Consider the following 25,350-nt stretch of genomic DNA (forward strand, 5'->3'; position numbering starts at 1 on the left):
TTTTGCCATTTACTAAAGAAATACGCTGCTAGTGCAGTGTATTTCCCTAGTTACTAATGTGCTCCGTGCGCCCAGGAGAGGGTGCATTGTGCACCAGTACAGACCTGGCGCACGGCACATTAAACTGTAAATTGCGGGGGTTTGGGCGGGAGTTTATTAGGGGGGGAGGTGGGGGGATGCAGGGGAAGTGAAGTGACATGTGTTTTGAAGTGTTTGGCGGGCCGAATTGAAAGGGAAAGTGTTTTTTGAAAACAGATCCCCGTACGCTTGCACAGTGCGCCTGAACCTCGGGAGGTTCATTTGCATACTGGGCATGCGCAGAGAGAAAAGTCAGGGATTCCCGTGCGCCTTGTCAGTACGCCGTGAAAATCTTGGTAAATACCAAGCGGCGTACCCGTGAATGCGCTGCGTGACGCGGCGCACGGGAATCTCCGAGCTGTTTTCAGCCCTGAAGGGGAACTCCGCGCCAAATTTCAAACTTGAAATCGGCGCGGGTCCCCCTCCAGGGCTACATTAGGCTCTTAGGCTTGGTCCGGAACGTGAGGGGTTAAACCCGCGCCGATTCGGCGCGGGGGTCCCCCCCAGATCCAAACCAAGCCCTCATCCCAAGCATGCAGTCTGGCCCGGACAGGAATGGGGGCGGGGACGAGCGAGCGCCCCCCCCCCTCCTGAGCCGTACCAGACCGCATGCCCTCAACATGGGGGAGTGTGTGCTGTGGGGGAGGGGGGCACTGCCCCCCCACCCCACAGCACTCTTGCCCCCATGTCGATAGGGACAAGAGCCTCTTCCCGACAACCCTTGCCATTGGTTGTCGGGGTATGCGGGCGGGGCTAATCGGAATCTGCGAGCTCCCTTTAACAAGGGGGCCCCCAGATGCCGGACCCCCACCCTATGTGAATGAGTATGGGGTACATCGTACCTCTACCCATTCACATGGGGGAAATGTAAAGTAAAATAAAACACCACACACAATAAAATATTTTATTAATCAGCTCCGGAGCCCCCCCTTTCTTCTTTAGCTCTCTTAGAAGGGGGGGTTTCTTCTCTCCCGATCTTCTGCCGGGACCCTGGGCTTCGGTGATTTCTGCCGGGGGAGGGCGCCATCCCTCGGTCCTCTCCGGAGCCTTCCGCCGGATGCCCCCACCCCATTTAAGCTCTTTTTCATTAGGGAGGGGCATCTGGACTTCGGGGTCTTCTGCCGGGGGATGGCGCCTATCCCCCGGTCTTTCCGGTGCCTTCCGCCAGGGTTCCGGTCTTCCTGGTCTTCTGCCGGGGGTGCGCCAACTCCCAGGTCTTTTCTCTGCTCCCTCTTCTGCCTGGCTCCCCCGCGGAGCCAGGGCTTTCTTCCGTCTTCTTTCTTCTCTCTTCCTTCTTCTGCCTGTCTCCTCCGGGAGCACAGGGCTTGTCTGCGCTGTCCTCTCCCTTCTCTTCCATTGGATGTTGACACGACGAGGTTCCGCGCTGACATGCCGTGTCAGCGGCGGGCATGGACTTATATAGGGCAATGCCACATGTGACCTCAACCCATGTGACATCACATTCCCTGGGCATGATGGGAATGTGATGTCACATGGGTTGAGGTCACATGGTGGCATTGCCCTATATAAGTCCATGCCCACTGCTCAGACGGCATTCCAGCGCCGGACCTCGTCGTGTCAACATCGAATGGAAGAGAAGGGAGAAGACAGCGGAGACAAGCCCTGTGCTCCGCGGAGGAGACAGGCAGAAGCGGAAGGCATCGCAGAAGCCCGGAGAGTGGCGCCCTCCGGCGGAAGACACCGTACAAGCCCGGGACCCTCACCCAAAGGCAGGAGCCTCCCTGGTGAAGGGGGTCCCGGTGAATTACGTCGCTGAAGACGGGGGTGGGGTGCCAGTGCACCCCCCCCCGCAGAAACCGTCGTGGAAGCCCGGGACCCTCCCCCAAAGGCAGGAGCCTCCCTGGTGAAGGGGGTCCCGGTGAATTACGTCGCTGAAGACGGGGGTGGGGTGCCAGTGCACCCCCCCCCGCAGAAACCGTCGTGGAAGCCCGGGACCCTCCCCCAAAGGCAGGAGCCTCCCTGGTGAAGGGGGTCCCGGTGAATTACGTCGCTGAAGACGGGGGTGGGGTGCCAGTGCACCCCCCCCCGCAGAAACCGTCGTGGAAGCCCGGGACCCTCCCCCAAAGGCAGGAGCCTCCCTGGTGAAGGGGGTCCCGGTGAATTACGTCGCTGAAGATGGGGGTGGGGTGCCAGTGCACCCCCCCCCCGCAGAAACCGTCGTAGTAGCCCGGGACCCTCCCCCAAAGGCAGGAGCCTCACTGGTGAAGGGGGTTCCGGCAGAAGATGGCGAAGCCCGGGGCCTAATGGGGTGGTGGTGGGGGGCCCCGGCAGAAGACCCCCGGCTGACTAATAAATTAATTTATTCATGTGTGGTGTATTATTTTTTTCCATTTTTTTCCCCAGGTGAATGGGTAGGGGTACAATGTACCCCCATACTCATTCACATAGGGTGGGGGGCCGGAATCTGGGGACCCCTTTATTAAAGGGGTCTCTCAGATTCTGATAAGCCCTCCGCCCGCATACCCCGACAACCAACGGCCAGGGTTGTCGGGAAGAGGCTCTTGTCCCTATCGACATGGGGACAAGAGTGCTTTGGGTTGGGGGGGCAGTGCCCCCCTCCCCCACAGCACACACTCCCCCATGTTGAGGGCATGTGGTCTGGTATGGCTCAGGAGGGAGGGGGGCGCTCGCTCGTCCCCACCCCCATTCCTGTCTGACCAGACTGCGTGCCTGGGATAATGGCTTGGTTTGGATCTTGGGGGGGACCCCACGCTATTTTTTTTGCGCGGGTTTAACCCCTTATGTTCCAGACCAAGCCTAAGAGCCTGGTATGCACCTGGAGGGAACCCACCTTATTTTTTTTCCGGGGGTCTGGAGTTCCCCTTCATGAACAGCAATCTGTCATTTACACATGTCAGTCCCCCCCCCCCCTACAGTTAGAACACACCCAGGGAACATATTTAACCCCTCCCTCGCACCTAGTGTTAACCCCTTCCCTGCCAGTGGCATTTTTTGAGTAAGCAATGCATTTTTTACAGCACTGATCGCTAGAAAAATGCCAATGGTTCCAAAAAAGTGTTCGATGTGTCCGCCATAATGTCGCAGTACCGATAAAAATCGCTGATCGCCCCAATAACTAGTTAAAACAACAAAAAAAAACAATTTGTAGACGCTATAACTTTTGCAAAAACCAAACACTAAACGCTATTTGCGATTTTTTGGAACCAAAAAGATGTAGAATACGTATCGGCCTAAACTGAGGTTTTTTTTAGTTTTTACAATATATATTTTTGGGGATATTTATTATAGCAAAAAGTAAAAATAATTTTTACATATGTGGGCGGGACTTACGCAAGTCCCGCCCACATATATAAACATCGTTCAAACCACACATGTGAGGTATTGACGCGTGCCTTAGAGCGAGAGCAATACTTTTACCACTAGACCTTCTTTGTAACTATAAACTGGTAACCTGGAAAAATAAATAAAAGGTCGCCTATGGGGATATTCACGGAATTCATTTTGGCCCCATTGCAGGAGTGTTTCCAATAGTAAAGCGTGACATGTAAGGTATCTATTTACTCAGTGTAACATCATCTTTCACATTATCCCCAAAAATTGGGCTCACTTTTGTGTTTTGTTAATTTTTAACCACTTGAGCCCGGACCATATTTCTGGTCAATGACCGGGCAAGTTTTTGTGATTCGGCACGGCGTCGCTTTAACTGACAATTGCGCAGTCGTGCGACGTGGCTCCCAAACAAAATTGGCAACCTTTTTTTTCACACAAATAGATTATTAAATGTGCGTGTTTACTTCTGTCTTTAACACCTCCCCTTCAGGCTGGAAAGCATCAGATCAGGGGAAACAAAAAAAAAAAAGCTCTCATTCCATTGCAGCTTGGTTCCTACATGTGTGATGAACTGAGCATGCTCAAACACTTAGAAAAAAAATATCCTTTCTTTTTAAAAGGTGAAAAACACTCATTGGATGCTCATAGAGCGTGGTTTGGGTTAATTGCAGGTGTGCCCAATTACAAGCTCACCCAAACTAGAGACTGCAATTTGTTCATGTGATTCCAATTGCTTCATTACTAGCACTGTTATAAAAAGCTTGGATCGATCAGTCCTCAGCTGCCCTCAGAAGGGGCAGGCTGGCAGAAATGCTGTTGCGAAACACAAATGTGGTTTGTTGCATGGGTTTTGTTTTATTTTGCCAATGGTTTTGGTTTATTTTTAAATGATGTTCACTTTGATGTATTTGTCTATGTGGCCTTATTTTATGAAAAATGTGTAAAGCTATGGTTGTTTAGAATTTTGAAATGTATTTTTGTTTGTTTGTCTTTTTTGCTTTCCTTGTTTTGTTGACCAATAAAAATTACTTTAAAATTGTTAAGTTTGTCTTTTGTTACTTTTTCATGCTACATATGTTGACAGCTGCAGCTGAACTAGGTTAGGGCCTAACAAATTATGTGTGATTTTTGTCTAAGCTTCTTTCCTGGTGTGTAATCATGAAATGTTTGCCATGTTTATTCCCCATGACTTTAAAGACAAAAACTGGTAAGTATTTTATTTTTTCTGCAGTGGTCCTCAGCCCTCAAGTACCCCCGACAGGACATGTTTTGTGGATTTCTCTTATCAAGAATTGCTGTCCAGACTGTATTTTAAAGCACATGTGCAAGATGAAGGAAAACCTGCAAACATGGCCTGTGGGGGGGGTTTGCTATTGGTGGACAGGCTTGACGTGCTGATTTACAGCACTGTGCTTAAATCTAGCGCAAGGCAATCCTATTCAAATTGTGGGTGTTTGAGGGAAGCCAAGTGAGTGTTAGAACCCCTGCTTTGTGTTTTTTATTTTTGTTGAGCTTTGTGTCCCTTTTCTTAAAATTGGCTTCACTTCCTGTCACACAGCTGAACAGGAAGTGAGGTTAAAACCCTACCAGTGTCATTTCTTGGGGACACAGGTCAATCTAACTAGTGTCCCCATTAAGCAAATTGCACTCCAGCACTGCTGTGTACACCCCAAATCATGGGTCTTCAAACTACGGCCCTCCAGTTGTTCAGGAACTACAATTCCCATCATGCCTAGTCATGTCTGTGAATGTCAGTGCATTACAAGGCCTCATGGGATGTGTAGTTCTAAAACAGCTTGAGGGCCGTAGTTTGAGGATCCCTGCCCCAAATGATTATTTAGTTTGGGGTTTAGTAAAGGCAAAGCCACTCTGCAGTACAAGCATAGTTGCTGAAAATCAGAGAGGAAGCACTGATGGTTTTAACATCCAATCCTGTAGAAGCAAAGTTGTTTTGTTTTCTTCCTTGCTTTGCACTTGTAGGAGTGGATTTGCCTTTAGTAAATGGACCCCAAAGTCCAAGATCCCTAATAATTTGGGGTGTACACAGCAAAATGCTAGAGTGCAATTTACATAATGGGAAACTATTTAGATTGATCTCTGTGTCCCCAAGAAAATATATTAGTAAGGTTTTACCCTCACTTCCTGTTTGGCTATGTGACAGGAAGTGAATGAATTAGAAAGGGTGAAGACACCTCACAAATGTTGTCACTATCAGGGGTGCAGACATCCCCAAAAAAATGAGCAGATAATACTTATTTGCAAATTAATAATTTTTTAGTTAAGATTGGGTGGGGTGCTCTAACACACACATTCCTACATATTAGCAACGCTCTATCCTGGCCTATTGGCATGGTTATATTTTCTTAGGGCTCTCAATAAAACTCTATGAAATTTGTGCTTAAACTAGAACCAGGGGCGGACTGACAACTCATGGGGCCCCTGGGCAATAGAAGATTATGGGGCCCCTCTGGCTTACAGATGACCACCACGCCAGGAGGTAGTGCAGAGGCGGGCAGCTAAAATCTTGGGATATTCACATTAAAAGCATGTCATTTTCGGACATATCAGGGACAGATCTAAAAAAAACACAGATTTTTACATACTGTCCCTGGTTTTACTGAGCCTGGCAACCCGGATGGGGCCCCCTAGTGGCATGGGGCCCTCGGGCAGTGCCCGAGTGACTCAATGGTCAGTCCGCCCCTGACAAGAACTATAATCAACAAGTTTTATTTTCTTTCATTTTGGATAGAGTGAGGGAGGGTTATAGGCCCTGTCAGTTTATTTTGTATTATCTGTGTCCAATTGGGGAGATTTGCCTTCACTTCCTGCCCCATAGCCAAACAGGAAGTGAGAGAAAAACTATGCAAATTAACCACTTCCCGCCCAGCCTATGGCCGATTTACGTCCGGGAAGTGGTTACACAATCCTGACAGGACGTCCTGCAGGATTTCATGCCGCACGCGCCTGTGGGGGCACGCAGCGCGGCGATCGGTGATGCGGGGTGTCAGTCTGACACCCTGCATCTCCGATCTCGGTAAAGAGTCTCTCACGGAGACGGAGACTCTTTACCACGTGATCAGCCGTGTCCAATCACGGCTGATCACGATGTAAACAGGAAGAGCCATCGATGGCTCTTCCTCACTCGCGTCTTACAGACGCGAGTATAGGAGAGCCGATCGGCGGCTCTCCTGACAGGGGGCGTTCGCGCTGATTGTTTATCAGCGCAGCCCCCCCTCGGATCACCACACTGGACCACCAGGGATGCCCACCCTGGACCACCAGGGTGTGCAAAAACAAAAAATATATAGAACAAAAAAACAAAAAACATTAAAAAATAAGAAAAAAGATGCCAATCAGTGCCCACAAATGGGCACTGACTGGGAAAATCAGTGCCACCCCACAGTGCCCATCCATGCACAGTGCCCACCTGTGCCACCCATAAGTATCCATCAGTGCCACCCATAAGTGCCGCCCATAAGTATCCATCAGTGCCACCCATAAGTGCCGCCCATCTGTGCCGCCCATGAGTGCCCATCAGTGCCGCCTATGAGTGCCCATCAGTGCCGCATAGCAGCGCCGCCAATCAATGCCACCTCATCTGTGCCGTCAGTACTACCTCATCGATGTCCATCAGTGCCATCTCATCGGGGCCCATCAGTGCCGCCATATCAGTGCCCGTAATTGAAAGAGAAAAACTTATTTACAAAAAAATTAACCTAAAAAAAGAAAAAGGTTTTTTTGTTTCAAAATTTGCAGTCTTTTTTTAGTTGTTGCGCAAAAAAAAAAACGCAGAGGTGATCAAATAACAACAAAAGAAAGCTCTATTTGTGGGGAAAAAAGGACGCCAATTTTGTTTGGGTACAGTGTTGTATGACCGCGCAATTGCCATTCAAAGTGCGACAGTGTTGAAAGCTGAAAATTGGCTTGGGCGGGAAGGTGCGTAAGTGCCTGGTATGGAAGTGGTTAAGGGAATCCAGTGCCCCCCCAGAACTAGTGTGTGGGTCCCCTGAAAATTACTGGGCGGGGTTATACAAAAACAGGGTGTGACCTTGACAGGAAGGGGTGGGTCATTTTTCTATTAGGAGGTGCAGATATGTAGTCAGGCCTAGGGCAGAACCAAACCTTAATATACTACTGCATATTAGGGCTTATTTAGACCGGAACCGATTTACAGCGTGTTTTTATATTGTGGGAGGAAACCCACGCAGGCACAGGGAGAACATGCAAACTCCATGCAGATGCTGTCACGGGCGGGATTCGAACCAACGACTCTTTTGCTGCTAGGTCAAAGTGCTATACACTACACCACTGTGGTGAACGAACATGATTGCAGCTGAAAGCATGAGATCTTTTTTTTTTTTTTTCAATACCATGCTTTCCAGCCTTATTGACCCCGCCTCTCTCCATAAAGAGGACCTGTCACACACTAGTCCTATTACAAGGGATGTTTACATTCCTTGTAATAGGAAGAAAACTGATCATTTTTTTTTTATTTTTTTATTTCAGTGTAAAACATTATAAAACTAAATAAAAATAAATAAGAAAACCCCAAAAAAAAATTTTTAAGCGCCCCGTCGCGACGAGCTCGCGCACAGAAGCAAACGCATACGCGAGTAGCGCCCGCATATGAAAACAGTATTCAAACCACACAAGTGAGGTATCGCCGCGATCGTTAGAGTGAGAGCAATAATTCTAGCCCTAGACCTACTCTGCAACTCAAAAAATGCAACCTGTAGAATTTTTTAAACGTCGCCTATCGAGTTTTTTAAAGGGTAAAAGTTTGACGCCATGCCACGAGCGGGCGCAATTTTTAAGCGTGACATGTTGGGTATCATTTTACTCGGCGTAACATTATCTTTCACAATATAGAAAAAAATTGGGCAAAATGTATTGTTGTCTTATTTTTTAATTCAAAAAAGTGATTTTTATCCAAAAAAAGTGCGCTTGTAAGACCGCTGCGCAAATACGGTGTGACAAAAAGTATTGCAATGACTGCCATTTTATTCCCTAGGATGTCTGCTAAAAAAAAATATATAATGTTTGGGGGTTCTGATTAATTTTCTAGCCAAAAAATTGTGATTTTCACATGAAGGAGAGAAGTGCCAGAATTAACCCGGTGGGCAAGTGGTTAAAGTACTCATGGCTATAAAGAATAGAGTCATTGCTCATTAAAAAAAAAAAAAAAAAAAGGGGGTCCCTCCAAATTAAATTACCAGGCCCTTCAGGTCTGGAATGGATATTAAGGGGAACCCCGCCGTAAAAACCCCAAAAAAAAAAGACGTGCGGTTCCCGGCAAATATCCATTCCAGACCCTTCAGGTCTGGTGTGGATTTTAAGGGGAACTCCACCCCAAATTGAAAAAAAAAATGGCGTGGAGTCCCCCTAAAAATCCACACCAGACCCTTATCCGAGCACGTTGACCTGGCCGGCCGCAGAAAAGAGGGGGGGACAGAGTGCGGCCCCCCCCCTCTCCTGAACCGCACCAGGCCACATGCCCTCAACATGGGGAGGATGTCCCCATGTTGATGGGGACAAGGGTCTCATCCCCACAACCCTTGCCCGGTGGTTGTGGGGGTATGCGGGCGGGAGGTTTATCAGAATCTGGAAGACCCCTTTAACAAAGGGGACCCCCAGATCCTGACCCCCCCCCTGTGTGAAATGGTAATGGGGTACATTGTACCTCTACCATTTCACCCCAAAAAAAATGTCAAAGTGATAAAAATGACAGTAGCCGGTTTTTGACAAATCTTTTAATAAAATCTTCTTTTCTTCTTTCCTTCGGGGTTCTTCCGCTGCTTCTTTCTTCTCGTCCACATCTTGCCCGACGTCTTCTTCTATCTTCTCCGTCCGTCCTTCCGCCTTCTGGTCCCGCATCTTGCCCGTTGTCTTCTCCGTCCGCCTCCTCGTCCGCATCTTGGGTCTTCTGCGGTCTTCTTCTCGGTCCGCCGCCTTCTCGTCCCCTGCGTTTGAATTGTAATTGGCCGCCGTTTTCCCGCTCCTGGGACCCGCCCCCCTCTGACGCCACAAGTAAACTCCTTAGAAGGTCATGTGCGTCAGAGGGGGGCGGGGTCACATGAGTGTGACACGGCGGGAACTTCTTCTCCGGGCGGCGCGATTGAAATTGAATTCCCCCGCTGTGTGACGCTCTGCGACCCCGCCCCCCTCTGACGCACATGACCTTCTAAGGAGTTTACTTGTGGCGTCAGAGGGGGGCGGGTCCCAGGAGCGGGAAAACGGCGGCCAATTACAATTCAAACGCAGGGGACGAGAAGGCGGCGGACCGAGAAGAAGACCGCAGAAGACCCAAGATGCGGACGAGGAGGCGGACGGAGAAGACAACGGGCAAGATGCGGGACCAGAAGGCGGAAGGACGGACGGAGAAGATAGAAGAAGACGTCGGGCAAGATGTGGACGAGAAGAAAGAAGCAGCGGAAGAACCCCGAAGGAAAGAAGAAAAGAAGATTTTATTAAAAGATTTGTCAAAAACCGGCTACTGTCATTTTTATCACTTTGACATTTTTTTTGGGGTGAAATGGTAGAGGTACAATGTACCCCATTACCATTTCACACAGGGGGGGGTCAGGATCTGGGGGTCCCCTTTGTTAAAGGGGTCTTCCAGATTCTGATAAACCTCCCGCCCGCATACCCCCACAACCACCGGGCAAGGGTTGTGGGGATGAGACCCTTGTCCCCATCAACATGGGGACATCCTCCCCATGTTGAGGGCATGTGGCCTGGTGCGGTTCAGGAGAGGGGGGGGGGCCGCACTCTGTCCCCCCCTCTTTTCTGCGGCCGGCCAGGTCAACGTGCTCGGATAAGGGTCTGGTGTGGATTTTTAGGGGGACTCCACGCCATTTTTTTTTTCAATTTGGGGTGGAGTTCCCCTTAAAATCCACACCAGACCTGAAGGGTCTGGAATGGATATTTGCCGGGAACCGCACGTCTTTTTTTTTTTGGGTTTTTACGGCGGGGTTCCCCTTAATATCCATTCCAGACCTGAAGGGCCTGGTAATTTAATTTGGGGGAACCCCTACACATTTTTTAGTTTGTTTTATGAATGAATCCCTTTAGAATTGTCAGAGCCGACAATTCATTATAGCCGCGTGTGAATTTTTAAATGACTTTTTTCCTTCAGAATGTCACTTTGTGCAGGGGGAGTTCTAAGTGCGGGAAAAATGCGCTATTTCACATGCTGACATTACACCCCCCCTAGGTACGAAATTTAAAGGAATATTTCACTTTTATTGTTTCACTTTAAGAATTATTAATTTCACTGCTCCCGAAAAAACGGCCGTTTTAAAAAATAAAAAAAGCATTGATACATGTTCCCTGGGGCAGGACTGAGGTCCCCAAACACTTTTTAGGACAAAACTTGCAGATTAGCCTTTAAAATGAACACTTTTGATTTCTCCCATAGACTTCTATAGGGAGTTCGGCGCGGCTTTACATATTAGTTTCAATGCGCCGGCTGCTACGCTGGTTCATGCGCCTGATTAAGCCTCCACCCGGAGTACTAATTAATGCATGAACCAGCGCAGCGCACATAGCTTAGTAAATCAGGCCCACTATCTGATGATGGGGATAATAAATGGTTTGAGCCGGAGTTTCCCGAGTCGCAGCGGGGTAAAAACTCCTGGGCTACTAAGCCCCGTAGACACAAGAAACACTTCAGGAATGCCGCAGCCATCTGCGGATGTCCCACAGCTAACATGGGAAGTTGAAGTGCCAGGCACTAGTATCGTTAATCCCATGCCTGCTCTTCTGCCTGTACTAAAGAGAGCTCCTGACGCTTGTTTTGTTGGGACTTGGCACCCCCGTACCCTGCCGAAACTGGCTCGCCTACAGCGCATCTTTATGAGAAAGGTAGCATGGGAATATCCCTATATGAGGATAGGCTCCCCATATTGCATCCTTGTACCAGTCCTCCCTCATCTGTTCAATCACAGGACTGTAAGGTCTGTCTCAGGGGGTAGCACCCATCAGGTCTCAGTGTGTGTGGTGTCAAAAGGGCAAGCCCTTGAGGCATGATATCACCCACAAAAGATACATCAGTCCATCGGGTCTTCTGGTGCTGGTGAGGCAAAGCGGCTTCTCTTGTGGATGCTGGAGTGAGCTTGTTGTCCAGGAGTGTCCTGTAGCTTTTTGGGGGAGCAAGATGTCGCTCATTGTTTGGATCCCTCAGCAGCAGTTTCTGGTGTTGACATGTGGAGAACGTGGATCGTGGCAAGGAGGTCATCTTTTGCAGGGCGATGGGTTTATCCCAAAATCAAAGTCAGGCTCACCGTACTGAGAGGAAGGTGAAGTCCATGTCTGTTTCTGCAGATGTGGCAGTGCAGGGCGGGAAGATGCTGCCACCTCCATCTTAGATGCGGCTCTTGTCAGCGCTGCCTGGAACTAATTTCAGCTTATGCTGCGTACACACGATCGGAAATTCGATGTGAGCCTTTGGTCGGAAATTCCGACCGTGTGTAGGCTCTATCTGACTTTTTCGGTCGGAATTTCCGTCTGAACAAAAATTTGAGAGCTGGTTCTCAATTTTTTACGACAAGAAAAGTTATTTTTTCGGAAATTCCAAACGTCTGTATGCAATTCTGACGCACAAAAAAAACACACATGCTCAGAATCAACTTGACGCATGCTCGGAATCATTGAACTTAAATTTTCTTGGCTCGTTGCAGTGTTATATGTCGCCGCGTTCTTGACGGTCGGAAATTTTGTCTGACCGCGTGTGTGCAACACAAGTTTGAGCCAACATTCTGTTGGAAAAAAATCCACGGTTTTCTTGTCCGAATTTCCGATCGTGTATACGCGGCATTAGACTTCCTCCCACTGTACATCCCGTCAATATATGCCCGGGAGTCTCAGCAATAAGTGGGTCACCTTGGGGATGCGGTAGGCTGTTGGGTCCCGGTAGATGCGGGCGATAAGCAGACATGTCCTGCCTAGTCAGCTTTGCCATACGCCTCATTATTAACTGTTTGTTTTATAAAATATCTGTCAGAAGGGAGTTATAAACCTGCTGACAGAAATAACATCAGAACCAACACATATTTCCCTTCAAATTAAGCCTTACTCTTGTACTTCTGTAAGAAGGGGGTTATAAGCCTCCTGACAGAATACTGGGGGAAGAAACATATTATTCAGCAAAAATAGTTATTTTTGGAGTTCCTGATGGGAGGGGTCATTCCCCGAGCAAACAGGCTCCTTAAAGAGGATGTCCGCTGAAAAGAAAATATTAAAAGCCAGCAGCTACAAATACTGCAGCTGCTGACTTTTAATATTAGGACACTTACCTGTCCTGGAGTCCAGCGCCGTCCGCAGCAGAGGACGAGCGATCGCTTGTCACTCTGCTGCTCCCCCCGCCATCCTCGGTGAGGGAACCAGGAAGTGAAGCGCTCCGGCTTCACTGCCCGGTTCCCTACGGGGCATGCGCTAGTTGCGCTGCGCCTGCTGATTGGCTCCCGCTGTGTACTGGGAGCCGAGTGTTCCCAGCACACAACTGGGGGGGGTGACGTAATGCCCGCAGTCTGCCCGAGACTGTGTGGCCGGCAAATACCTGTCTTTAGACAGGTATCTGCACCCCCCCTGAAAGGTGTCAAATGTGACACCGGAGGGGGGGTTTCCGATCAGCGGGAGTTCCACTTTAGGGTGGAGCTCCGCTTTAAAGAATTGGTTTAGTGTCCTTGCAACAGGAAAGGGTCCATCAATTGGGCACAAAAGGGTGGCAGGTAGGTCTGATCCTGCAAAGAAGGACACATTTTCACTGCAACTCCTCAGCAGTCCATGTGGGCACTTTTATAATGGCTGTACATCCAACAGTCCGCCTAAAAGTGCAGGTTAGGCAACCTCTCCCTGCCACCCCCTTCCTCCCTGATAGAGACAGAGTGACTCTTTGTAGGCCACAAAGCGGGCCGAAGTCTCCTCACACCCTGGCACCCGCCAGAGCTTAGAGACAGCGGCTTAGGGACGTTTAGGCAACGCTGTATCCTGACCTTGGCCAACAAGGCCCTAGGGCAGCACTTTGCGGGGGGGGGGGGGCGCGGAAAGAGTCCACACCGGCTTGCGCTACACTGTTAGTGTAACGCCAGTCTTATGGGGCGGACTGGGCTGAGAGGCAAATTAGTCTAGCGCTCCCATAATGTGGCTGCACTGCTTCTGGTATGCCGGCAGACGGCATTACGCTGGGGGGGGGGGGGGCGCTGCTTCTAAGTTTGACTGTCCTATCATCTTGGACCACAAACCTTCCTCACTGTGCTCTATGTTTTCTGTTGCACCATTGGTGTGGTTATATCTTCTTAGTCCTCTCCATAAAATTATCAGAGATTTATGATTACAGTAGAACTATAGGCAACACTTTTTTTTTTCATTTTGGATAGAATAAGGGAGGGTTATAGCCCCTGTCAGTTTATTTTTTTCCATCCCTGTCCCATTGCAGAGATTTCCCTTCACGTCCTGCCCCAAACAAACAGGAAGTGAGAGGAAATCTATGCAAATAAAGGGAATTCATTGCCCCCCCCAGGCCCTCAGAACTAGTGTCCCCACTCGAAAATTTCAGGGCGGGTCTTAAACAGCAGGTATAGCAAGGTGCATGGACGAAGCCGGAATTTCAGGGACATCAGGTTCCTGTATGGGAGTACTTACAGTTATCAGGTCCCTGACCAGGCCGCAAGCCACAGCAGACTCCTCTTCTCCCATGTCACTTATTTTCACAGGGGAGTCACCAGGCTCAGACTCTTTTTTTTTTTTTTTAAAGGTATAAACCAGGCTCAGACTCTACCCCACTTTTCAGGGATGACTACAGGCCCACTGCAGTGTACAAAGTCCTGAAAGCAGGTCCACATTGTAGTATTGTTACTCCTGCTGGCTGGATGCAAGCAGGATGAGCGGTTCGCCACAATGACCGCACCTGATCCAGGCACTGACCACCATTGTTAGCTTCAGGCACTCTGGACACAGCAGGCACAGCCGCTTCATCCCCTCGATCATCCCCAGGGCAAATCCCCCGCGATGCTCCAACTAAACACCAGTGTCAAACAGCGTCCACTCCTGCATTTCAGGCAACCAAGTCAGTGCGGGTACCATACATCAACTCTCTGCCATCTTGCTCCTCTGCCTCGTGGTGTCTGCTGCTAGCAGGGAATGCTGGGTCTCCTCTAGTCTAGGAAATTGCACGCCCCCTAGCTTCCAGATGCACTGATAGGCAGGCCCCTCCCCAGGCACACTGTTGTAACACCTTGTTGGATAAACTGAAGGTTGCAGGCAGTGGCGGCTGGTGCGCAAAATGTTTGGGGGGCGCAAACAAACGGAAAAAAACATCAATTGCAGCCACTGTGCCAATCAAGCACAGCCACTGTGCCTATCAAACGCAGCCATTGTACCCATAAATTCCCGCCACTGTGCCATCAAACGCAGCTACTGTACCCATCAATTGCTGCCAGTGTGCCCATCAATTGCCACCATTGTTTCCATCAATTGCTGCCAGTGTGCCTCATCAATTGCTGCCAGTGTGCCTCATCAATTGCTGCCAGTGGGCCCCATCAATTGCTGCCAGTGTGCCTCATCAACTATTGTCAGTGTGCCCCATCAGCTACTGCCAGTGTGCCCCATCAATTGCTGCCAGTGTGCCCCATCAATTGCTGTCAGTGTGCCCCATCAATTGCCGTCAGTGTGCCTCATCAATTGCCGCTACTGTGCCCCATCAAATGCTGCCAGTGTGCATCCCCTGCCCACCTGGCACTTACCTGTCTCGGGTCACATCGCTGTCCTCCACACTCTGAATCCTCAATGTCTTCTCCCTTCCTCTTCCTGTCCTCTGCTATGATAGGCGTCCAATCACAGCCCTGTCGCTTCAGCCAATCAGGTGACAGGTAACCAGACCTGGGCACCTGATTGGCTGAGAGGCGGGTCAGTGTTAGGAAATCGATTTATTTGCTTCCCTAACACAACACTGACACCAACATCGGAGTTGATTTTGCTTTTACTGACACAATCAATGAGGTTCCATTTTGCTCTGACTGACATCAACAATAGGCTCATTTTACTTCCACTGACACCAATAATAGGACTTATCATTACTTCAACTGACACCAATAATGGGGCTTATTTATGCTCCCACTGGCATCAATGATGAGCTTATTTTTACTCCCACTGGCATCAATGATGAGCTTATTTTTACTCCCACTGGCATCAATGATGAGCTTATTTTTACTCCCACTGGCATCAATGATGGGGCTTATCTTTTATCCACTAAGTTACTGACACCTCCACTGTGTACACCATGCGTTACATTGCAAGGTATGCAGTACATACTTCTGAGCAAGGAACTTGGGGCCAAATCCACAAAAGGAATATGACGGCGTAACTGCTGTTACGCCGTCGTATCCCTGTTCCTAACTATGGAACTGATCCACAGAATCAGTTTTCCATAGTTAGGCAGAAGATCCGGCATGTGTAAGGGACTTACACTGCCGGATCTTAGGATGCAGTACCGCATCCGCCGCTGGGGGCATTTTGTGTCGAAATGCCGCCTTGGGTATGCAAATTAGCACTTACGGAGATCCACAAAGCTTTTCAGCTTCGTTTTTTCTCCGTAAGTTTTAGTTTGCATACGCAAAATTAGGGCTGCTTTTACAAGGTGTAAAGTTAGTACACCATGTAAAAGCAGACCTTTCTGTCCAGCGACGCAATTTTTTTTTAATTTTTTTTTTTGTTTTTCCCGCCGTATCTTTTTTTTTTTCCGACGCAACTTTATTGACCCGTCGCAATCCACAAAGCTCGGCGTAACGTAATTTCGTGCTATGCACGTCGGGAAAATTATGTCACGAGCATGCGCAGTACGGCCGGCGCAGGAGCGCGCCTAATTTAAATGGGAATCGCCCCCATCAAAATAGGAACGCCTTGCGCCGGCGGAATTTAAGTTACACAGCCCAAAATGTCTAGGTAAGTGCTTTGTGGATCGGGCACTTAGGTAGAAATTTTAAGGCAGTGTAACTTAAATGGAAAAAAATAAGTTACGCCGGATCTTTGTGGATTTGGCCCTTGGTCTCAGCGATTGTTGTTTGCCCAACTATGTTAATTCAATTTAAAGCAGAACTTTAGGGTAAATGAATAAAATTGCAGGAAGGAATGTTTTTTGTATTGCAGCAGAGACATTCTTTATCTCTGCTGCAATAAAGGATTCTTACTTTCCTCCTTGAACATTTTTAAATTGTACGCTAAGCTGCGCATGCTGTGTCTCAGGATGAATGAACTCCCATGCGCACTTGTGGGTGTTACATAATCCTGGCCAATCGAGGGGCCAGATCCAGAGAGAATTGCACTTGCGCCGCGTATCCGAGATACGCTGCGCCGCCGTACCTTACCTGGCGGAATTTCAAATCCACAACGATTTTGCGCCGTAAGTTACTGCGGCGTAGTGTATTTCTGGCGGCGGAATTCAATTCAGCGATCAGGGGGCGGGTTTCATTTAAATGAAGCGCGTCCCCGCGCCGAATGAACTGCGCATGCGTCGTCCAGAAATTTCCCGCCGTGCTTTGCGCGAAATGACGTCGCAACAACGTCATTTTTTGAACTTAGACGTGAGTTACGTCCATCCCTATTCACGGACGACTTACGCAAAAAAAAAAAAAATTATAATTTCGACGCAGGAACGACGGCCATACTTAACATGGCAAGTCTATCTATACGCCGCAAAATACCAGCTTTAACTATACGCCGGAAAAAGCAGACTACAGACGACGTTAGAAAATGCGACGGCCGCGCGTACGTTCGTGGATCGTCGTAAATCGCTAATTTGCATACCCGACGCGGAAAACGACGCAAACTCCACCCAGCGGTCGCCGAAGTATTGCATCTAAGATCCGAAGGCGTACGAAGCCGTACGCCTGTCGAAACTTTTTTTTTATTTTTTATTTAACTCTCTTTTTATTATAAGGCAAAATAATACAATACATAATACAAAAACACTAATGCAACCCGACAATCACAATCCTATCTATCATTGTGCATCCCCTATTACCTTTTGGTCAAAGTCAGGCATATATCTCTTTCATTCATATCTTTCCCCCCCCCCCCCCCCCAGATTCCCGGGAGGGGCATCCAAAAAAAACAAAACCAACACAAAACACTAGCACACAAAACAAAGAAAAAAGAAGGAGAAAAAAAAAAATCGGATCTTACCCAAATGCCGTCGTATCTTGGTTTGAGGATTCAAACTAAAGATACGACGCGGGAAATTTGAAAGTACGCCGGCGTATCAGTAGATATGCCGGCATACTTGCTCTGTGAATCTGGCCCAAGGTGTCTGAAGATCCTTAACCCAGAAGAAGATTTTGGCGAAGATTTGGGCGCCATCAAGTGAGCTTGTGGGTGCTGCATTACTGGAGGTAATGTAATTATAATTCCACCTTAAAGAAGATTCAGATAGTATGACCTCTCAGTCTGGTGTGTTGCATTTTTCTGTGTGGTCAAACCAAAAAATACAAAGGGGATTTCATAGCATAATTCCATTTATTTTAAAAGCAAAAAAAAAAAGTAAGCCGATTGGCCTCTTACTTTACCTGGCACTGGAGCTGTAAGCGTATCAGGTTCCTAAGCGGCAGCCTTTGCTCAGGTAGCATTCAGCGTGCGGCGTGGTGTCCTCTGGCTCGGCTCAGTAAGTCAGATGCCGGGATCAGCTGGGGTATGGATGTGACCAGATACTAGCCGCCGACGCAGGTTTCGTAATTAACACGTCATCAGGGGCCGTGATATCCGCCAGGCACCCGCGATCGGCAGTTACAGAGACAAGGACGTGGATCTGTGTGTGTAAACACACAGATCCATGTCCTGTCAGGGAGAGAGGAGACCGTGTATATAGGGACACAAATCGGTCACCTCCCCCAGTCAGTCCCCTTCCCCCACAGTTAGAAACACTATTCAGGGTACACATTTAACCCCTCCCTCACCCCCTAGTGTTAACCCCTTCAATGCCAGTCACATTTATACAGTAATTAGTGCATATTTATAGCACTGATCGCAGTATAAATGTGAATGGTGCCAAAAATGTGTCAAAAGTGTCCGATGTGTCTGCCATAATGTTGCATTCCCAATAAAAATCGCAGATCGCCGCCATTACTAGTAAAAAAAATAAATAAAAAAAAATAATTCTGTCCCCTATTTTGTAGGCGCTATAACTTATTGCGATTTTTTTTTTTTTTTACCAAAAATATGTATAATACGTATCGGCCTAGACTGAGAAAAAAAACATTTAAAAAAAAATTGGGCTATTTATTATAGCAACAAGTAAAAAATATAATTATTTTTTTCAAAATTGTCGCTCTTTTTTTGTTTATAGCGCAAAAAATAAAAACCGCAGAGGTGATCAAATACCACCAAAAGAAAGCTCTATTTGTGGGAAAAAAAGGACGTCAATTTTGTTTGGGAGCCACGTCGCACGACCGCGCAATTGTCAGTTAAAGCGACGCAGTGCCAGAAGCTGAAATTTCACCTGGGCAGGAAGGGGGTATATGTGCTCAGTAAGCAAGTGGTTAAATACGTTTACCCTTTTCCATTTCAAACCTGTTCTAAGAGCAGCATTGACAGTTCTTACATGCAGGAGGAGATCTTTAAAAAGGGATTTCCTCAAGGGGGCGCCATTGTTTCTTAGATTTTTTTTTTCTTTTGTCTTTTCCTTTTTTTACTGCTTTTTGTTGTTTCTTTTTCAGTATTTTAATCGAATCACTCACCATTTCACCACTTTAAAAACCAGAGGTGAAAAAGATCTACAATGTGGTGAAATCTGGTCATATAGAACAGGGGTCTCCAAACTTTTTAAACAAAGGGCCAGTTTATTGTCCTTTAGACTTTAGGAGGGCCGGATTGTGGCCAGCAGGGGCAAAAAAAATTTGGCATCATTGAGAATAAATATGGCCTCAGGATTGGTGGTCAATAGGAGGGGTAGTGTCCCTATTAATAGGAGGAATAGTATCTGATCATTGGTATCAGTTGAAGAAAGAGTGCCCCATCGTTGCTGTCAGTGGGAGGAATAGTGCCTCATATCAGTGGAAGTAATAGTGCCCCAAGGGCCGGATAGAAGCTAGCAAAGGGCCACGTCTGGCCCCCGGGCCGCAGTTTGGAGACCCCTGATATAGAACATAAATAGTCCCCACAGTTTTGAGTTACTGTTGCTTTCAAAACCTTTGGGTTGCATAACTTTAAGTGTAATAAAATGTTTTGCCCATAGATGGCACCGGTGATATATAAAGGCAATTTTTAGCTTCCAAGGACCCTGTTTAAAAAAAGTGGTTAGGTACTTCTCATTTTGCTTTGCTGGTATTTTCAGGCTTAGCTGTGACCTACCGGCTGGCAAACTAGAATAAAGCTTTAGTGGTTTTTAGGGTTGTGAACAGTTGCAAACAAAGCTAGTGAATTTGAACAAGGCCATCAATAGTTTAAAGAGGGGAAAGCATGCATGGCAAACTTATATGCTGCTTTTATGTTTGGGCAATAAATGGTTGTTTTTTTTTTCTTTCGGAAAATGGATGAGCAAAAATAGGATCTAAGTGGTTGACTAATGGATGGAAACTTTAAATGCTACCAATGAACAAATGTTTAGCGATAGGACAAATGTAGGAAATTGAACAAAATGGGTAAAATGTAATGGAAAATGGCCATCTAACATTTCACCACTTATACAATTTGTTGAAGACCTGCCTAAGGTTGTTCAGACATGACTGTACACCCATTATAGTCTGCGTCTAACATCCCCAAACAGGAACTGGGTGCTTTAAAGCCAAACTCCAGGCTAATTTCTATATACAATTATGGAAAAGGATTTGGGACTTTATATGAAGCCTGTAACCGGGGAGGTAACACAACAAAAATGTGTCTGGCAAGTACATGATAAGCTATAACCATGAACATTAAGTAAAGGCATAATGCACAACAACATTATAAAATCACTGTAATTTATTACATACAAATTGCATAATAAATGTAATGTAATATAGTAACATAATAGTTCACATTGTAGACATTGTAGAAACCAAACTCATTGTTGCGTATCGCCACAGAATGATAAACATAGGCTAAAAAGATTGGTACACTCCAGATAAGTATCAGTGGTAAAAAACAGTAAAAATCTTGCAGTGTAAAACCCAGAAGGGCATCTAATATCTCGATGCGTTTCGTGACTTCTGCGACTGCCACTTTTCAAGAGCAGATGTAGGATAGGTGCCTATATAAAGAATGTTCAGATTACTGAGGGTAGAAATCATGTTAGAAATTGGATCTATCTATGGGCATGGGCGTAGGAACCGGGGGGGATGGGGGGGACGCATCCCCCCCAGGAAATAATGCGGGGGGGACAGGTATTGTAAAATCCCCCCCAGGTAAAACGGCCGCGGCGCTGTCTCAGCCTGTTTTTTTCTTTTTTTTTTTTTTTGTCTGTGTGCAGCGCGGAGGCCCAGCCCTCTACATTGCCGCCCCCTCCTACTATTCTCCTCACGAATGCTAATACCGCCCCGCCTCTCCAGCCCTCTGCTTTGCCGCTATACTCACGAATACTGAGGGTAGTAGGAGGGAGCGGCAATGTAGAGGGCTGGAGAGGCAGAGTTCAATGTAGAGGGGTGGAGAGACGGAGTTCAATGTAGAGGGGTGGAGAGGTGGGCGGGGGATAGTACGGAGCGGCCGATGACTAATGGATTACAAACATGACTGGCGGAGGCGGAGCCTAAAGCTCCGCCCACCCCCTCCGTGCGGCTGTTGTTCACTGGGTCCTCTCTTGGGAGGTGGAGGCTGTCTGGTGACAGGAGGAGAGAGAGAAGCACGAGGGAAACCCCCTGCAAAGGATAGCAGGTACAAATTAATAAAATACTCTTATCATGATATACAGATCATGATTTTGCAATAAAGTGATCCATGCTGCAAACTCAACATTCTCCCTTCAGTGACAGTTCAAGTTTTGCAAACTTTGCAGTACATGGAATTTCACTGAAGGTGGAGACTGTTTAATGAGTATGCAGCATGGATCACTTTATTGCAAAATCATGATCTGTATATTAATCAACTTTCAATGAATGTGGTCTGTTTAACGAGTTTGTATTGATTTCAGCACGTGCAAAGTGTTCCATGCAATGCATGCTGAAATCAATACAAACTCATTAAAGCGGTGGTTCCCCTAAAAATAAAGTTTTGACATTGCATTTGCTATAATAATTACAGTTAGAATCGGCTGGTTTTATGTAAAAAATACCTCCGTACGTAGCGTTTGTATTATTCGTTCCCACCGCCACTTCCGGGTACGATGCTGGCGGTGGGCGTTCCTTATTGATGGACAGGCATCCGACCGACGCATCCATCGCGTCACGAGATGCCGAAACAAGCCGAACGTCGGTGCGGCTCTATACGGCGCATGCGCAACAACGTTCGGCTTCTTTCGGCATCTCGTGACGCGATGGATGCGTCGGTCGGATGCCTGTCCATCAATAAGGAACGCCCACCGCCAGCATCGTACCCGGAAGTGGCGGTGGGAACGAATAATACAAACGCTACGTACGGAGGTATTTTTTACATAAAAACAGCCGATTCTAATTGTAATTATTATAGCAAATGCAATGTCAAAACTTTATTTTTAGGGGAACCACCCCTTTAAGGAGGTTGAGGCTGCACTCATTGCCACTGATTAGGCGGCACTCTAAGGGCCCTTTCACACGGGCGGATCAGTAATGATCCGCTCCGTGTGTCCGCTTTGCTCAGCGGGGATCCTCCGTAAAATCCCCGCTGAGCTGGCAGCTGACAGGGCGTTCCCCGCACACTGTGCAGGGACCGCCCTGTCTTTCCTCCGCTCTCCCCTATGGGGGATCGGATGAACACGGACCGTATGTCCGTGTTCATCCGATCCGGCAGACGGAAGAAAAATAGGATTTCTTCCGTCTGTAAATGCGGATCTTTGCGGAGGCGGACAAATTACGGGTGTCAGCGGATATTCATCCGCTGACACCCGTAATCACATAGGGACCCATGTATGTCCCGTTTTCATCTGCAAACGGACGGATGAAAATGCGGACATACGGTCCGTATGTGTGAAAGGGCCCTAAGGCTACTTTCACACTGAGGCATCAGCAGTAAAGCGCCGCTATTTTTAGCGGCGCTTTACTGTCGTTTTGCAGCGCTATTCGGCCGCTAGCAACTCCCAGTTTACTGGATAAGAATATACCTGGCGAGTAAAAAATGCTGTCCCCCCCAGATTTGTAAGGGTTCCTACACCCATGTCTATGGGGAGGGAAATATTTACCCCATAGTATAAGTAGACATGCAGATGAGTGTGGGCGCAAGCATAGAGGACTAAAGACCGGCCAAAGAGGGTCATCAGCTCAGGATTAATTATTTTTGTTTTTAATTAATTTCCCTTTAGTAATTTCTATATACGTTCATCAGGAGGTGATAAGAACAAGACCAAAATAATGATTTTGCTGTAATACTTTCAGTCTGGAGCTGTCCCTTGCATTTATTTCCCTTTTGTCCCAAATTTTGCTTGTTGGGGCTTTCATCCAAAACTTTTAGCACATTCAGCATGAGCTAGACTTTATATAGTAGCAGGTTTTTCTCCTGCTACGCTACTATATATGACAGCTTACTTCTTCTGCTGTCAATGTTTGTCCTTAGCCACCATTGATGCCACATGACCCCATTCACTTTCTTGTTGGGAATTGCCCACCATCTATGCAAAGCAGCCAAGGATAGTTAAAAAGATTAAATAGGGTTCCCCTCATAATTCATACCAGGCCTTTCAAAAACAACAATAAAAAATAAATAAAAATGGGGTCAACACCCAAATTCTATACCCATGCTCTCAACATGGGGAGTATTTTGCAACGGGGTGGGGGTGGGCGAGCCCCTGGCACAACACCTTGTCCAAATGTTAATGAGGACATGGGCCCCTTTCCTACAACCCTGGCCTGATCATTGTAGGGCTCTGGGGGCAGGGGGCTTGTCAGAATCTGGAACCCCCCTTTTAACAAAAAATGGGCACCCAGATACTATGCTCAGTTCCCCATGTGAATAATAAAGGTTTACATATTACCCCTACTCATTTACATAAAAGTAAAAAGCAAATAAAAATACACAAACATTGGACCCCGTATTCTCAGGGCCTGGTATGGTACACGAAGTAATGGGTACACATTTGCCCCCAACTTTCGTGGCCTGCCAGGCTGCATGCTTGCATAAGGTCCCGTTGTGGATCCATATGTAGCGCTACAGTACTTCCATAAGGGCTGCTGGCTGATGATGGTCAAAAGCACAGTCAGGCCTCGTACACACGACCGAGTTTCTCGGCAAAAACCAGCAAGAAGCTTGCTGGGTTTTTTTTTTTAAATATTCATCAAGAGGTGAACTACTTGACCCAGCTTCAAAGGATGGTCCTTCCACGAGAAACCAGAGGAGACTAATGTATGTACCTCTCAGGAGAGGAACCACTTAGCTCAAAGTCTTTCCACAAACTAGAAGGGTCTGGTCGGTATGTACCGGTACCTCTCAGAAGAGGAACTATGGCCCCGGCTATCTCAATAGTACACAGTCACCAGGATCTTTCAACACAGCAGCATACCTCCCAACTATTTGAGATGGGAATAAGGGACACCTATCAGCAAAAGCATGCAGGCATAGGACACACCCCTTTCCACGCCCTTTTAAAGTAGAATTGTACAAAAAAAACAAGATTGGTTAAACCCACAAATGCTTTTTTTTTACCACTACTATTCCTTCATATTGGCTTTTGGAATTTACAAATGCAGCAATTTAGAATTTGGATGAAAGGTTTAGCACTGGTTAACATTTTTGGATAGATAAAAAGTGCATTTTATATACATCTACATAGATCAGACCAAAATGAGGGACAAATTAGGAGAAATGAGGGACAGAGGGACATTGTTCCAAATCAGGGACAGTCCCTCGAAATCAGGGACAGTCCCTCGAAATCAGGGACAGTTGGGAGCTAAGCAGCAGTACACACAAGACCAGGGGAGTAGCTGTGCCCATTCAGCTTTCTTTCTTCCAGTAAAACTATGCAGCCTGGATCCTTAGGTGTTTCAGGGTGTCTGATAACCTCTCAGATGTAGGCCTCCATCTCTGCTGGAAGATGGGGAACAGCAATCAAACCTGCATTCCCTGCCCTGCAGCCACACATATACAAACCCCTTGCCAATCATGATTGGCCTAGTACAGTGACGTCTTCCTGGTGGGCTCGCTCAGGTGGGTTTGGACACGGACCTTAACACACTTGGGCTCATCCCTACTCATAACCCCCTAATTTCGTTTTTTTCCAACTCATTATTACACACGAGTCAAATCTGTTTCACTGTTGTATGTTTAATTATACATATTTTCCCAATGCTATGCTACATTTGCCTATAGTATGTAGCTATTTAAACAAAGCCACATGTTAGAAATGAATTGCCATTAATTAAGGTGATGTTTGAATGATACCAAATGTTCATTCAGTAGTTGCCTTCTCCTTGTGTATGCAGTCATGTTACCTATAGAGCGAGTATTGCTCATACTTTAACCAGACACATAAATATAATGTATCTCCTGCCATTCATCATACAGCAAGCAAATGTTTTATGCCAGACCAACAGTTTTACCAGCAAGCGTATCAAAATAATCCAAGGAAATTTGTCTTATACTGTGCCAACATTTCAACAATAAGGAGGGTCTTATCTACATGAGCCATACGCCAGCATAAAGTTATTGTAGCAAAAAACACTCATGTCTGACACCAATGAATTCAGGAAAGGGGGCCTACAAAGCAAAACAGATCTCTTTCGTTTTTTCAAAGTGAAAATCCCGCATTGAAAATTAAGTGGTCCACTATACATACATTGTTAGTCAGGTTGAAAAAAAGACACAAGTTAACCTGAATAAATAAATAAACAGAAAAACTTCAGAAACAGAATGCCATATCCACAGTTGATGCAGAGA

Source organism: Rana temporaria, chromosome 9, assembly GCF_905171775.1.
Source record: "Rana temporaria chromosome 9, aRanTem1.1, whole genome shotgun sequence".
NCBI classification, from domain to species: domain Eukaryota; kingdom Metazoa; phylum Chordata; class Amphibia; order Anura; family Ranidae; genus Rana; species Rana temporaria.